Below are 12,956 nucleotides of genomic sequence, written 5' to 3'. Positions count from 1 at the left end.
CTTCTCTTGCCTCGGAATACGTCCTCCCCGGGGAGCTCCGGAGGCTTTGATCCGGATCTCCGCACCTCCAGAATGCACCCCAGTTAGAAGTCAGTGTGAGGGGGGGGGGGCAGAGGTAAGGCTGCTGTAGATGAGAGGCAAAGAATGAAAGGGAAAAGGGAGGGGTGGGGGTTCTTGTAAAGATCAACTAGGGTTGACTGAAAGGGTGGATAAGTGGAAGGGAGGGTGGGCTAATGAAGCCCCCCACACCACTTCTACACACACACACACATAGACACTTTATTTCCCTAATTACCTGCCTGATTAGTAGCGATGACGGCACCTGCGAGGAGAGGTCAAAGAGCACGTGTGAGGTGCCAAGCACAGCGCTAACGAAGGCCTCATGCTAATAGAAGCTAATCACGCCGCGCGTTAGCACGGTGCTAATGCGAGCCGGAGAAGATCACAAAACCAGCTTTTTTCATCTTGAAAGTAGCGGGCCGCCGCCGGCCGGGTCCGCTTCGCAACGGCGGCTATCGGATCGGTGGACTGTACCGCGTAGAACACGCGGGTCCGTCGTAGCTGTAATCAATCAGCCTCATTTGCATCGGCCAATGGGATAGCCGCACTCGGAGTTGAATGGTTACAATACAAAAAGTAGTTTGGAGATTCTCGATGAATAAAAGAAAGTGTGAAGCTCTAATCCAGCATATCAAAGCGCATCTCAGATAACAGCACTCGTGCGCCTCTATCTCATCAAATCAACACTCGCTTCGATAAAATGCCACTTTGATAGAGGTCCGTGTGTGTGTGTGTGTGTGCAAACCTCACTTCAAGAGCATTAAAAAAAAAAAAGAAAGCAAACAGTGCCTGAGGCCCCACCAGGAACGGCAGCCAAGTTTTAAAGAGGGGGGAGCCAAGCGAACATCATTAGGGAAATTCAAAACATTAGGGACACCCGCGTGCATATCCGATGCAAAGATTCGGCTCAATTTGAATTCCTTTTGTCTACACATGATTCATGATGTCAAATTTGCGCATCAAGCAGTACAGTAAACCCATGTGGGGCGCTCTTACCAAAGAGAAGGTAAATCCCCCCCCCTAATGAGGAAAATGAGTACCCCCCCCCCCCTCTGACCCTCATTCCACCTGTGGCTGCTTTCTCTTTAATGATACTTGCATCCCCTTTCAAAGCCATTTTGTTAGTTTGCTTGTGGTGGATTTGTGCGAGTGGCGTGACGTGCATTCAAGATGACAGAGGCATCCAAAACAACAAAGTGCTCTCTTGAGGCTGACAATATCCTCTATGTCTCTTTCTGTGTGTGTGGGTCCATGAACGCCATGTAAGTGTGTGTGTAGGGGCCGGGGAGAGGCGGGTGGGGGGGTGGGGGCTTGCAAGGCAGCCGGGTTGACAGGCGCAAACGCTGATACGCTTTGGCGGCGGGAGCATATCCGAGAGCGCATCGGCGGCATCCAACTGGGAGCAAAAATGATATTCATTGGTCTTAAACGGTCCGGGATGGACGGAGGGACGTGTTGCCATCTCCTGTGTCATGTCGCATTATGACCTCACTGCGAGGAAGGAGAGCAGGGAGGGCCAATCAGATGATGAGTGGACATAGAAGTGTCATAAGTAGGAAACGTGCAGATTTAGGAACCTGGAATAAAAAATACTCAATTGTAAAATTAATAAGGGTTAGGAAATCAAAAGTCAATTCTTAGAGACTACCTGCTGTTATTTAACCCTTAAAAGCTCATTTGTGCTCACTCTGTTCAAGAAAGTGTAGTGAAGTGTTTAGTCAACAGGGAGCGCTGCAGCAGCTCTGCATTCTTCCGTCATTCTTGAACCATCTTGAGTCAGACTGACCCTTTTTACAACCAAATATTTTTAAACATAAAATGTTTTAATAGATTTAATGCACTTTTTTTTTGTTTGGATTGTGTTTTTTTAAATTTACAAGGTATTTAATGTATTGTGTCCGTGACACAAAGAACTTATTTACAGACTCCCCTGGGAGTCCAACAGCAAGTCTTGCAGTGCTACACAAAGTTTGTACATTTGCAAAACAAGTGTAACCGAGTTTGGGAGAAAACCAAAAAGCATTAGCGCAGAACAATGCCATCAGTTTAAGAACAAAAGCCGCTCTTCATCGGTTTGTGTGGCATTGAGTGGCAGATTGTGAGGAAGAACAGCTGCGCCACCTTAAAAAGCAAAAAAAAAAAAAGCCGAGACAGCGCAAGGTCCTCCATTGTCAGGACGCATCTTGACACCTGTCGTCTTCATTATGTTTTGGGTTTTGAATTAGTCAATGGAATTATTTTCTCCATTATTCGTGCAGGTTCATATCTCTCCTGTTTAGTGTATTTAATGAAGGAGAGGTCTTAAATTTGAGCTGAAGTGGTTTTAAAAGAAAAAACTTAAACCTTCAGAAGCACTGCTGTATACATGTTTCATATTGTCTAGCAAACATTTTTTGACTTCTTATTTAATGGAGAGGAGGGCTTAAATTTCATCCAACAATATTTGAAAAAAGAAATATTTCCAATTTCCATCATTCTTTTTCTAGAGTAGTCGTGGACATTTATTTACGTAACCTTGCAAGCAACTACTAGGGGGGGGGTTACATTGTTGCAATAGTTCCTCTATCCACAAACACAAATAAGTAATATAGAGGAAAAATCAAAAATCAAATGTTGGCTTTCATGGCGCGTCTCCCCGCCATCTCGCTCGTCTAGCGTTAGCATCTCGGACGCGTTCGCAGCTGTGCTAACATCTGTGCACCTGTGTTCTCCATCCGCCCCGCTCCCTCCAATAAGGTGCCGGTGCCATGACGGGTATGAATAAAGAACGCAACAATCTGGAGTCTCGGGTTGCACAAGCTGCTGTGAGGACATGGCGCGACTCAATAAGGTATGAGGTCGACTTTACTTTTTTAACTCGGATTCTATCGATGGACTTCTTGATAAGTTTGAGTTGAAATTTGGTGGGCAAATCTAGCATGACTAGACCCACCAAAAAAAAAAAGAAAAAAGCTGACAGGAAGTCTGCCATTTTGGTTCAAAGTCTGATTTTCTCACTGGAATATTTTGAAAACTAAAATCCTGAAGTCAATTTCACTTAGCAACAAGTTTAAGCCTTGGCCGAGTTCTACGGGATCTGCAATTCTGGATTGCCGGGCTTTTTTACTGAGACATTAACTCTATTAGTGCCAAAGAAAAGTGGTTATTTGTGTGTGTCGGGAGAGGCGTTTGTGCAATTGGGCTGGCACTGGTGCTCGCCAGCGTGTGTGGGCGGGGCCACGTTAATATGGTGCAAGGCCGCTAATGGCTTTATGATTGGATAATTAGAGGTAGGTGGGTAATTAGGAGTGAGTTGTGGGTGCGCTTGGCTCGGTCCACACTGCAGCGAGTGGAAACAGGATGACTCCCCGCTGGCTGCTCAAGGGTGTTTATGTGTGTGTGAAGGAGGCTGTGTGTGTGTGTGTGTGTGTGTGTGTGTGTGTGTGTGTGTGTGTGTGTGTGTGTGTGTGCGGCGTGTGTGTGTCACATCCAGCCAGCTTGCAGAATGGGCACTTCTGGACTTCTGCTATTGTTGGCAAATTTTCTCCATAGTTGTTTGACAAGAAATGTTTGCTCGAATTGGAAGTTTATTACTCCGATGTGCAATAATTCACTCAAATTGAGTTGCAATATGGATTTTAAAAAAAAATCTGAAGTAAACGACTAACGCTAACGACGGCTGCCCTCCCTTTGCGCTCCAGTCCAGCGTCTCCAGACATCATTAAAAGGCGAGGCTGTAGCCGCGGGCTTCCTGTGAAACCCTCCTTCAAACTGTACACTTTATCCATAATTCAGCCCCCCTCTCCCGACTGAATTATTCACGCAAATAGCGGGCAAATAATGGAGTTCACAGAATCTTACTTACACATCAAACTATTTAAATGTTGATTTGAATTTTTGAGGCGCTCTGATGCGGTGGGTGGGGGGGTGGGGTGTAAGTGGGTAGCAAGTGTGGGCTCTTTTGCCTAGATCACATTAGTGAGGTAAATGAATAAATTCAAATTATATTTATGCTCACGTATCAGTCAGCAGAGTTCTCTAATGCAAGGATTTGACTTTCCAATCAGAAAAAACATTTCACACTGAAACCATGTTATAGTCTGTTTTTTGAAAACTATACAAAAATAAAATCAGTTTAAGAAAATACAATTATCATGATAAAATCTTTATTTTATGTTTCCTTTTACTGACATACAAAATTATTTCAAATTCAAAAGACAATAAAATATACAAACATAAATCAATAAAATAAAGTGAAAAAGAATTATTTGTATAAAAGATAAAGAATAATAAAAAAAACATATGGCAACTTTTTAATACAAGACAACAAATATCAAATTAAAAGTTGTGATTAAAAATATATTTTTAAAGTTAAATAAAATCCATGACTTATCGAACACTATTTGCACAATTTATTCACTTTTACTAAGCCAGTTTACATTTTTGTAAAACAAGAAAAAGCCTAACACATTCAATAGTCTCCTTTAATTGTGACCGAACTTAAAAATATTTAACGCAACTACGCTATTAGGCTAATGACTTGAGGGTTACGCTTTTGTTACTGTGTGGATTCAACACTGGCATGATAAATAAAAACCTTGACTGTCGAGGCTAGCGGCACATCTCATAACTTCCCGCATGCTCCCTTAATGTCGAAGAGGTACGGGAGGCTAAATGTAGCCGTGGCCCTCACTTGATACCCTATCAGCAAAAGGCTGAATTAACACGCGTTGCTTACTTACCATATCGTGAATCATTTACTCCCCTCGGAGTGCGGGAAGGCCATGCAAGTTTTATGGCGGGAAAAAGAATCTGAATTCCCGGGATAGCGGCGCACGGGTGGCTCATGCATAAGTCAAGCGTGTGCGCTACATGCTAGCACTATAACCTCGCTAGGCGATTTGGCTGGCGGCGTATCAGCGCGCACCACGCAGAGAGTGAATATATGTGGTGCTAAGAAGTGCTAAGAAGTAATCAAGTCAACATGTTCGTCGGATTGCGCCAAGATCACGTCTTGCCTGTCTTCTTACTGCCTTTGATAGAACACACACATACACACACACGCGATGAAAGGTATCATGTGAATCCGGCACTTTAGCTTCACGGCTGATCCCGGCTCAAATGGACAAACTCTGGATTGAAATACTTTCTGCTTGCTTGGGCGGCACTCTCATTAAATCTCCAGTGGGCTCGTTACAACACTGTGACAGCTTCAAACTATGTCGACGATCCACTGAAGGATCAGGAAAGACTACGGTTTTGGATGTTTGTCTACTACTCGCAAACATATATGTCTGAAAATTGAAAATTCTCCCGCCGATACGATTACAATTCGATATGATGCGATACCGCGCTCCGATACATTGCGATATTTAACGAAACTACGTAACACGCAGACGACAGTTAAATGAAGCCATCCGGACGCTGGTCAGGTCACGGAAGGCACGACGAGGCGTAAGGAGCTAAAGATCACGGCCAAGCAGAGAGCAAGGAGGCGACAACCAATTTGACACATCGGGACGGAATTCCAGCAGCGTCTGCCACCATCAACACGTTTATCCTCCTCGACGCGTTGCCGCGGGAGACAAGCCAAGTCGTCTGTCGGATCAGAGGAGACTCAGACGAAGGATCAAAAAGCACCCGACGCTACTCGGGTTCCATCAGACGGCAACAATTTCAATATTTGAAAAGTGAGCATGTATGGAGCAGGCGTGTTTTGGGGGTCTGAATGTCCCCCGTCAACAAAGCACTGCGAGCCACGTTAGCGCCGAGGGCATTCTTCCTGCGGGTTTTTTAATGTTTAATGCTAGCGTTAGCGGCGGTGTGGGAGTATCCCGCATTCCGCAGTGTTCTCAAATGCGTAGCGGGATTCGTACTTCATACAGGACACGAATATTGTTCATGAAATACTTAGTGCGACGACATTTTCATTTTCCGCCATAAAAATAGAGTTTGATAGTCTGAGCTCAGTGTCAGCCAAGCGTTAATTTATACGGGCGAAACTATCCCAAAAAACGAGCGCAGATCGGTTGGAGGTTTTAAACAGCTGCAAGTAATGACATACAATTTGTTGTAAAATTATGGGAAAGAAGGGGAAAATAATGTATTTATTCATTAGTATTGCAAATTACATTTTGTTCCATTTGAGTAAACTGTTGACTTTAATAGTAATCTATTGTTCGTGTCTTTACGGGACGGACAGACCACCTGTCAAGAGATTTGTTGACGTCTCCCAAATGTAAACACAAAGACAAATTCTGTTCTCGACCTGAGGTTGGAGGCTAATTCGCTAACTTCCAGAGGTCCTCCTCCTCTTCTGGAAAAACATTGCTATGAGTATAACCTTTCACATATTGATTAACTGGTTAGTAAGAAAAGAAGAGCCGGTTGCATTAAGCCCTAATGATGAGCAATTTTAGGACCCGGGGGGACCCCAGCTGGTTCCGAGTCCAGACATATTGGCCCGTGATGAGCTAAAGTGAGTCCATTTGCACACAAACAATATGCATAATGGACAAATAATGGAATTTTCTAATCATTTGTTTTGGCTACGGAAGAAAATGACATGAACCCTGTGGCCTAACACTATTAGAATTTCAACTATGAAGCCCCCTCACCCCCCCTCTCTTCATTTTTTTCGTCTGGAGATGGATTATTGCGATTTGCCGCCGTGGCTTTTTGCTCTCTTGCCAACTCCCCGCGACATTCCCTCGGTGTGACACGTGTCTGCCAATCACTTTGATGGACAGCTGACACAGAGAGCACAAAGACGGTCAGTGTGCGCTTGAGTGACACCTCCGTGCCAGGAGACCTTCCCCACGTCATCATCTCCCGAAAACGTTAGTTATGGTCAAAAATCGTGACCACTGTATTTACAACCTGGCGAAAAATACAAATGAATTATCATACCAGACCAGTTCAAAAGTGGATCTTTGACGTCTCTCTCCGTCAATGGGAGTGAATGAGTTCATATAAAATGCTTTCATAACCTGAAAGTGGTCCTTGTCACTTTATTGATTCGTGACGACATTTAATGTGGACCATGCTAAGACTAACGGCCCAGTTAAAGCATCAGCAGGCAAATACTCAAGATGTTAAAGAACGTTTATTTGCCTTAAGCGGCCATAAACTCCACTTGTTGGCCCTTGTGATGATGTCACGGGTGGATTTTAGCTTTGGAGCTTTGGGTAATCGCTGTGTGGCGGATGAGGCCCGCTGGGAGCCCATGAAAGTTGGAACGGGATCCTTGTTGTGAGGGTGCTACCCGCCCTTCCTCCTTACTCGTCCAGGGTGGGAGATTAACACCAGTGTCGTATTTGACTCTGTTTGCCAGAAGTGCACCCTGCTGTCACACGTTCTAACAAGCCTCAACTACACACGAGTATGTGCACAAACACACACACTCGGGGGGGGGGGGGGGGGGGGGGTGTTTTGTGTCATTTTAAAGAAAAACTTTTTCTCAATATTTTTGTTTTGGTTGTAGTGTGCTTTTTTTTGTCTATTTTCCTCATATTTGTCTTATAAACATTATTTTCTCATACTAAATACTAAATAATTAACAGTTCATGATATGTTTTAAAAAAAATTCAGGGGATTGTTTTCCCTCTGATATTTCCCAAGTATTACTACAGAAAAAAAGAAACATGACATTTAAGTAGAAACACAGACTGCTGCAGTTTTGCGAACCTCTGGACCTTTTCTGTGTGCACGTACGTGTGTGTGCGCGTATGTGTGTGTGAAATCTGTAGACCTGGAGAGGCTTCAGAGGAAAGTGAAGGTGCATGTGTGCGTGTGTGTGTGTGTGTGTGTGTTGCAAGTATATTGCCGCAGTAGCCCGAGAGAAGCCAAACCTGGCTTGGTGCACTCAGAGAGGCCTGGCGGTGGGAAAGCTCCTCTGATATGTCCACACACACACATGGAGAGCCAGGAGTCAGCTGTCTCGGCCTGTTTCTCAGCTCATTAAACCAAATCCCGACGACGGGAGTGAAGAATTTCAATTAGAAGGCCGACTTTGATGTCACTCTAGCGGTGATTTTTTTTTTTTTTGGCGTGTAGCAGGTAAAACACCTTTTGTTCTACATTCAGTGGCCTCTACTGTATGTTTACATCATTGAAGCATGACGTCGTATATGTGTAAATCTGACCAAATCCCTTAAGGCCCCAATAAAAGTGTTTGGAGAAATTTGAGATTTAGTATTTAGGAAAACATTGTCATTGAGATCATTCTACCGTTTCCAATCTGGCCACTCAGAACTCCAAACAAGACAATCTTAGACAGGATATTTTTATATCCACGAGTCCTATTAGTGTATATTTTACCTGACTGGCACTTTGTGTGAGCAGGATACATAAATAGATCATAAATCAAAGTTCATCTTGTAGATTTTGGCCAGTGAGGGGAAAAAAAACAACACGGAAGACTTTTTCTGCGACATGAAAGAGGACAGTGGTAGATGTAAAAATCATCTGTTTTCTCTCATATTTGAATCTTTTATGGGGCGTCTGCGAAACATCTCGGTTGGCCTTTTCTTCTCCCGCCCGCACATGTCACCTCTGAACTCGTTCTACTTTTTTTTTTTTGCAAAAAAAAAAAAAATCAGCCGTCGTCCGATCCACTCGCATTAGGGATTTACCTGGTGGATCTTTGGAATCAAGCAAGAGGATGGATACCCATTGTGCCCCAATCAAAGCACTTCCTCCTGGGGTAATCCCTCCATCTGAGCAGGAAGAAAGGAGGGGGGGGGTCTCAATTCTATGATTTATGCTTCTTTGCTGTCTTTATTCAACTGTTTATTCTTCTCCTGAATCAGTGTCCTGGTCTTGTTAGCTTCCCTTTTAGCGTCTTTCCTGAGTGACTGACGTGTTAGCAAAAAGACACAATAGCCGCCTTTGTCAGGTTAGCTCAACGTTAGCGTACGGCGTTGCAGATAAGCCTCAGATTTCGTCGCTTTCGTCTGACAGGTATTGTGTCGTCGTTTGCCGATTATCGTCAAGTTTACGTCTTTTGTTTGTCAATAGCGATCTTCAGATGGGAACCGGAATGACGGCACTGTCATCACTCGATATTACCAACAAAACATTCCGGTGTGTTTGTTTATGAGCTGTCAGATTTCAAGTTAAGCCGTTCTTATCATTATGAGATGTATTTTAACCTCAACCTTGATCTTTTTTTTTTTTTTTCGTAGCACATTTTATCGTAGAATTGGGTCAATGGTACAACGTAGTGTCAAATTTCTTGTGTTATGCTAGCAAAAATGTTTTTGCTCTCCAAGTTAAGTGCACCTAACACAAAGTGGCTCACCTTGGTATACATTGAAGGCCTTCAAATTGAATACCCCACTCCCGGCATGTGTGCATTATCTATACGTCGTAAAAGCTATCGATTGTTTGATGGTAACCTTCTTAAAGTTTACTTCCCAAGAGCTCGACTTGACTATCATTGTGGAAATGCTTGTAAGTGTCAAACTTGTTCTAACAAGATGGAAACTTTGTCCGACGCGACGTCGGCCAGTGCCTCGGTCATAAAACCAAAATTTTCCCGACTGTGGCGCTCTTAATAAGTTTTGCTGTGTCTGGGCCAGCGCAGATGTTGCTGTTGTGTCTTTTGGATCTCTGAGTGGCTTTTGTGTTTTGTCTCTGTGGCAGCTGCTACTTCTGGACCGCTTCGCTCATGTCCGTCCAAGTGTTAAAGTCCCCGCAGGACCAGTACACAAGACAGATGTCAACACTGGAGTTGTTGACTAAAAGTCACAGCCTAAAGAAAGGTATTCACAACGTCAAACTTTTATGCGTTTGTAAATCAAATGCTAACCTCACGACTTCACTGGCTAAGCTAATGATGCTAGTGACATGCTAAAATAATAGTATGTGCTTATAAGCAAGTGTTGTAAGTAAAATGCTAACATCACGGCCTCACCGGCTAATGATGCTAGCAACGTGCTAAGATAATGGTATGTGCTTATAAGCAAGTGTTATGCTACATTTGATAGAAATTGGACCAAATGATCTCCAAGTCCACTATAATCAAACGACACTTGGCATTGGTATTTCTGTTTCAAAATCTTTGATGTTGAGTTCTCGTCAGCGTCTAATATCTCTTGTCCCCACGGATCCATTGATGTGGTGTAACCCAAACTCGTGGTAGTCTGCTTGCATCAATTGAAGTCATTGAGCGCAACACGCAACCTTTACCGGCCTTGTGAGCTCCTCGAGCGCAGGAAGTCAAAATAGACGAGTGGATTAAGTAGGAGGCGGCATCCCCAGGAGACTCATTAGAAAGGGGGAGAACGGGATATCGGAGGACTGATCCCAGCTGGATGGACTTCCCTGCACATGTGACCCTTTGCGAACGTCTGCCGGGTCATGGACCAACCACAAAAGAGCTAGAAGATGCAAAAATATAGTGTGAGGTACAAAATAGGGCACTGCAGCAAAGTAGAGACTGTGGAGTGTCATCTAGCACGGCCAAATGTTTTTTTTTTTCATTGGTATCTTTTCTAGCTGTGGATCCTCATCGGAGTGAAGACTGAGAGTGACTAAAACTGAGCTAGTGTTTTATGAAAATAATTTATTTTTGTGCACTTCCGTGCTTGAAAAGTTGCAGTACGGCGGGAAACGGTGCATTAAGGTTTACGACTTGTGAAAAGAGGTACGGTATCATCACCTGCGTTGGCCGCACGCTCGTCTGTTGTCGCCAACACAGGCGGGCGGGCTTCCAATCGCAAACCACCGTAAAGGTTCCGTTCAGCACGCTCGCCAACCAGCGTGTTATTTTTCTAAGCCGACCCTATGTGGCCTGGCCTCCCGGGCCGACCTCTTCCTCCCATCGCTCGCCGCTTTCAAACCCGGATCAAATGTTAGCCCCCTTTAAGGAGCAAAACAGTTTGATGTGGATGAGCAACTGCCTACGGAGGACGTTAATCTGCAATGCTGTAATGTATTTAATTTCACACCCTCTCATGGCCCTGTTTGGGATTACCCACGGGAAGGGGCCGCTGGAGCGCTTTGTGTGGTTGGGCCACAAGGACATGGCAGCCTTGGGAGGAGGAGGGGGGGGGGCAGCAAAAGAATTAAGTACAACTTAAGAAAGAGAGAGGCAGCAATATATTTGTGTACACTAAAAAAAAAATCAAGCTTAATTTTATACTCCAAATTTTTCACTTTGCTGCAACTGCTACTTTTTTGTTGTTGTCAGTCTCCCAAAGAATATAAAATGTAATATTTGAGGATGCATGACTAGATGCCTTACCGCCCAGAGTCTCCACTTTGCTGCACCTATACGCTTTCTTGCCCGTACTCTCCTTTTTATTATTTTTTTAGTTTTTTTTATATATGATCCTTTTTAAGTCTTATGACGTTTGGACAAGACCAGAGTTGAATTTTTGGAAGAAAAAAAAAAAAATTACAGGATGGCACGCCAACTACTGGCCTGGCATGCAAATGACAGTTTTCTGTCAAGCTCAGTCTGCAGGAAATTCTTTTGTCCTTCTGTGAAACTTTCCCAAAAGGAAAAATCTGACTTTTGTTCCCTGGAAGAGAGAAGAAAAGATGAAATATATATGTAGTCAGTCAGACATACCAAAGGGACCGCGGGTGGAGCGGGGCAGGAAAAAAAAAAAAAAAGTGTTTATAGCAAAAGAAAAGAGGAAGAATGCCACTTAACAATTTGGAATGCTTGTATTCAAACGGGAGGCTGCAGCTGGAAAATCCTATTCTGGGCTCGGGAAGCGACGGATACAGTCTTTGAGATGAGCATCTATGCGGCCCAGGCACGTACGCCGGGGGAGAGCGGCAATAATTCCCCGATGACGGCAGCGCACACTGGCTCCTTTATATCAGCCCCCGCCCCCTCCCCAACCCGCCTAATATCCAATTTACGGGCTCAGGCCCCCGGCCAGCGCGGCCCTCCAGATCGCAGCGGCCCCAACGCCAGCATGAGATGGAATTAGGTCCAAGTTCTCTTTCTCTTGCCAAAACTTTGAGGCTTACAGAAATATGAAACTGTTTTCCTCCTTCTCAGTCCCATTTGGAAATCGCCAAAGAATAAGCAACTCGTAATGAGATTAAAATACTTTTTTTTTTTTTTTTTTTTTCCCCCTGCTCTAAACAACTCAAATGTTTGTGTTACTTGGAGATTTGTAAAAAGTGGGGAGGGATGAGAGGGGGCTTAAGGTAGAGGGCAGTGAGGAGAGTCCATCATGCTTTGATGAGTGAGGGATTTATCCTAGCACCCCCCCCTTTCCCCCAAAAGTAAAAGTTAGCAAGTGTATACATGCTTAAGAGGCGTGATATCCCCCACTCTACTGATCTCCTTAGCCTCTCCTTAGCCTCCCTAAGCAACACACACACACACACACACACACACACACACACACACACACACACACACACACACACACACACACACACACACACACACACACACACACACACACACACACGCATACACTGGAAGCTTGCCTCCAACTCAGTGAGCCTGTTTCTGTATTTACTCATAACAAGGGCTTAGGTCAATAAGAATATTCTGTATGCTGATTTATGCTGTGACCATTCGAGGATCGTGTTGCTTTTTTTTTTTTTTTTTTTTTTTCTTCTTCTTTTTTTTTTTATAAGTCTCATTGCACGAATTGGATGCAGCGGTTAGACTCCGCAGTCTCCACTTTGCTGCAACTGGACATAAGAAATGTTTGCTCCTTGACCCCCCCACACACACAGTTGGATATAACACCCTAGCGTTATCATTAGCGTTCTCCGTAGTCTCCACATTGCTGTAGCAGTCCAGTGGGTCCTCTCTGGATTATAAAATTAAAAATGTGTAACATTGGAGAAGGTCCACCATGTGGGGAAGGGGGGGGGGTATCGGGGAGGTGTCAAAGTCTTGGGTGGCGGCGATGAGCAAAAAGGTCCTGAAGAAGAAG

General features: G+C 44.2%; 1 protein-coding gene across 5 annotated transcripts in view; it reads left to right on the top strand.

Annotated features, from left to right (window-relative positions):
• The window catches only part of meis1b (Meis homeobox 1 b), a 129,723-nt gene that overhangs the window by 53,433 nt on the left and 63,334 nt on the right, over positions 1-12,956 (top strand). For 4 of the 5 annotated variants that reach the window (XM_085922199.1, XM_085922196.1, XM_085922200.1 and 1 more), the window contains 2 exons: positions 2,797-2,890; positions 9,685-9,803. The gene's annotated coding sequence lies outside the window, so the exon portion shown is untranslated. The remainder of the gene's footprint in view (positions 1-2,796; positions 2,891-9,684; positions 9,804-12,956) is intronic. The other variant, XM_085922198.1, reaches the window with a different exon arrangement.

The sequence above is a fragment of the Syngnathus leptorhynchus genome, chromosome 10 (genome assembly GCF_054491065.1).
Source record: "Syngnathus leptorhynchus isolate UIUO chromosome 10, UIUO_Slep, whole genome shotgun sequence".
Lineage (NCBI taxonomy): Eukaryota > Metazoa > Chordata > Actinopteri > Syngnathiformes > Syngnathidae > Syngnathus > Syngnathus leptorhynchus.
The sequence above is the reverse complement of the archived record's forward strand: the minus strand, read 5'-3'. Positions and strand labels throughout refer to the sequence as shown.